This window comes from Rutidosis leptorrhynchoides, chromosome 7 (assembly GCF_046630445.1).
Source record: "Rutidosis leptorrhynchoides isolate AG116_Rl617_1_P2 chromosome 7, CSIRO_AGI_Rlap_v1, whole genome shotgun sequence".
Classification (NCBI taxonomy): domain Eukaryota; kingdom Viridiplantae; phylum Streptophyta; class Magnoliopsida; order Asterales; family Asteraceae; genus Rutidosis; species Rutidosis leptorrhynchoides.
The window spans coordinates 124,936,420-124,940,427 of NC_092339.1; the positions used below are offsets into that span (position 1 = coordinate 124,936,420).

Consider the following 4,008-nt stretch of genomic DNA (forward strand, 5'->3'; position numbering starts at 1 on the left):
TCCTATAGTGATTCAGATTCAACAAATTCAATCATGGAAAATCTGGAACCTCTAAGTATGGAAGACCGAATGAGAGCTAAACGCACTGGCCAAGGTTACGCAATTACTCAACCAGACATTAATGAGCCAGATTATGAAATCAAAGGACAAATTCTACACAAGGTAACTAATCAATGCCAATTTAGTGGTGCACCGAAGGAAGATCCAAACGAACATCTTCGTACCTTTAATAGGATCTGCACACTATTTAAAATAAGAGAAGTTGAGGATGAACAGATATATCTCATGTTATTTCCCTGGACTTTAAAGGGAGAAGCCAAAGATTGGTTGGAATCGTTACCTGAAGGGACGATTGATACATGAGACGTTCTAGTTGAAAATTTTCTTAAACAATTCTTTCCGGCATCTAAAGCCGTTAGACTCCAAGGAGAAATTGTTACTTTCGTACAGAAGCCAAATGAAACTTTATATGAAGCTTGGACAAGATTTGGAAAGTTATTGAGAGGATGTCCGCAACATGGTTTAGACACTTGTCAAATAGTACAATTATTCTACCAAGGATGCGACATCACTACAATGAAAGACATAGATATAGCAGCTGGTGGTTCCATTATGAAGAAAGCAGCAACTGATGCTTATAAAATTATTGATAACACTGCTTCCCACTCACATGAGTGGCACCAAGAAAAAGATATCGTTAGATCATCTAAAGCAGCTAGAGCCGATTCTAGCCATGACTTAGATTCTATTTCCGCAAAAATAGATGTTGTCGAGAGACGAATGGAAAAGATGACTAAAGATATTCACTCAATACGAATTAGTTGTGAGCAGTGTGGAGGACCACATTTGACAAAAGATTGTCTCAGTATTGAACTAACAATGGAACAAAGAGAGAATGTTTCATACATAAACCAAAGGGCTGAAAATAATTATCAGAATAATTATCAACCGTCAAGACCGATCTACAATCAAAATCAGAACTATAATCGAAATGTTCCATACAACAACCAACAAGGTCCAAGTAATCAACAAGTATCCAATAATACTTACAATCAGCAAAGACCTAATTTTCAAAATAAACCACTACAAACCGATGATAAAAAGCCAAATTTAGAAGATATGATGTCGAAGCTAGTTGAATCTCAAACTCAATTTTTCACATCTCAGAAACAAACCAATGAACAAAATGCTCAAGCATTTAGAAATCAACAAGCTTCTATTCAAAATCTAGAACAAGAAGTGAGCAACCTAGCAAGGTTAATAGGTGAAAGAAAACCGGGAAGTCTACCTAGTGATACAAATGCTAACCCCCGGAATGAAACAGCTAAAGCCATTACCACGAGAAGTGGTATTACACTTAAACCACCTGAAATACCTATAATTTCTGATGAAACTATTCCTACTCCACAAGAACCACAACTTTAGCAAGATAAGGAAAAAGAACCGGTAGTTGAAAAGGTTAATGAAGATAACACAGTTAAGGCTAAACCTTTTGTTAAACCATCTCAACCACCACTTCCTTACCCGAGTAAAATGAGAAAAGAAAGACTTGAAGCCGAGCAATCCAAATTCTTGGATATGTTTAAACAGATAAATGTAAATCTTCCTTTCATTGATGTGATTTCAGGAATGCCTAGATATGATAAATTTTTGAAAGATCTAATCACAAATAGAAAGAAAATGGAAGAACTCTCGGCTGTTACTATGAATGCTAATTGTTCTGCAGTGTTATTGAATAAGATACCAGAAAAAATATCATATCCAGGAAGTTTCACAATTCCATGTTTTCTAGGTAGTCTTAGTTCAATAGAAGCATTGGCAGACTTAGGTACTAGTATAAATTTAATGTCGTATTCACTATACACTAAACTAGACCTTGAAGAATTGAAACCAACAAGAATAAGCATAAAACTAGCCGATCGATCAGTAAAATATCCTAGAGGGATAATGGAGAAAATGCTAGTTAAAGTTGGTACTTTAGTATTTCCAGTAGATTTTGTTATTCTGGACATGGAAGAAGATTCTCGAGTACCTCTCATATTAGAAAGACCATTCTTAAACACGGCTAAAGCAATAATAGACGTGTTTGGTAAGAAACTGACCCTAAGTATAGAGGACGAGAGTGTTACTTTTTCAGTTGATAGAGCAATCTAACAACCGCAATCTGCAGATGATACATGTTATTATATTCAAACTATAGAATCACATGCAGAATTGTTAGAAGAATTTCCAGAATTACAAGGAACAGGAGAATGTTCTTTAGGAGAAGGAACTGGACCAATTGATGAAACTGAAATGTTAGCTACACTTATGGCAAATGGATATGAACCAACAACAGAAGAAATTCAAATGCTAAAAGAAGAAGACAGATATCGATATAAATCATCGATAGAAGAACCACCGACATTAGAGTTAAAGCCACTTTCAAACCATTTGGAATACGCTTATTTACATGGTGAATCTGAATTACCTGTAATAATATCGTCTTCTCTTACTGAAAATGAAAAATCTCAACTCATTTCTGTGTTAAAAGCTCATAAACTAGCCATTGCATGGAAGATTCATGATATTAAAGGAATAAGTCCTTCGTATTGCACACATAAAATCCTTATGGAAGAAGGTCATAAAACGTATGTGCAACGCCAACGAAGACTAAATCCTAATATGCAAGATGTTATTAAGAAATAAATTATTAAACTACTAGATGCAGGTTTAATTTATCCAATTTCTGATAGTCCATGGGTAAGCCCAGTTCAATGCGTACCTAAGAAGGGTGGCATGACTGTCATCACAAATGAAAAAAATGAGCTTATTCCTATAAGGACTGTAACAGGATGGCGTGTTTGTATTGATTATAGAAAATTAAATGACGCCACCAGAAAAGATCACTTTCCCTTACCTTTTATTGATCAAATGTTGGAAAGATTAGCCGGAAACAGTTACTATTGTTTTCTTGATGGTTTTTCTGGATATTTTCAAATTCCAATAGCACCCGAGGATCAAGAGAAAACCACGTTCACGTGCCCTTATGGTACTTTTGCTTACAAACGCATGCTATTTGGACTTTGCAACGCACCTGCAACCTTTCAAAGGTGCATGATGGCGATTTTTCACGACATGATAGAAGAATGCATGGAAGTTTTCATGGATAACTTTTCAGTGATACATTTGAATCATGTCTAGTTAATCTTGAACGAATGCTTATTAGATGCGAACAATCAAATCTAGTACTTAATTGAGAGAAATGCCATTTCATAGTTAAAGAAGGCATCGTTCTTGGTCATAAAATCTCAAAGGAAGGAATTGAAGTGGATAGAGCTAAAGTAGATGTAATTGCTAAACTTCCACATCCCACCAATGTTAGAGGAGTTAGGAGTTTTCTAGGGCATGCCGGTTTTTACCGACGTTTCATAAAAGATTTTTCTAAAATTGCCACTCCTATGAATAAACTCCTATAAAAGGATGCTCCATTCATCTTTTTTCAGATGAATGTATCAAATCTTTTAATACTCTTAAAGAAAAACTCACTAATGCGCCATGATAACTCCAAATTGGAATCTACCATTTGAACTTATGTGCGATGCAAGTGATTTTGCAATGGGAGCCGTTTTAGGACAAAGAATTGAGAAACGATTTCAACCTATATATTATGCTAGTAAGACGTTACAAGGAGCACAAAAAAATTACACAACTACTGAAAAAGAACTCCTTGCTATTGTCTTTGCTTTTGACAAATTTCGTTCATATCTCGTTCTAGCTAAAACGGTGGTCTATTCCGACCATTCTGCTCTTAGATACCTATTTTCGAAACAAGATGCCAAACCAAGATTAATTCGTTGGATCTTACTTTTACAAGATTTCGATATTGAAATCCGAGACAAAAAGGGAGCAGAAATTCTCGCCGCTGATCATCTTTCTCGTCTTGAAAATCCCGAATTAGAAGTTCTAAATGAATCGGCCATACAAGACAACTTTCCTGATGAATATCTATTGAAGATAGATTATAGT

At 35.4% G+C, this 4,008-nt stretch overlaps 1 non-coding gene across 1 annotated transcript; it reads right to left on the minus strand.

Annotated features, from left to right (window-relative positions):
• Nucleotides 1-417: 417 nt before the first annotated feature.
• LOC139860847 (small nucleolar RNA R71) lies at nt 418-524 on the minus strand. Its single transcript, XR_011763464.1, has one exon. It is a non-coding gene; the product is annotated as a small nucleolar RNA R71 (small nucleolar RNA).
• Nucleotides 525-4,008: the final 3,484 nt, after the last annotated feature.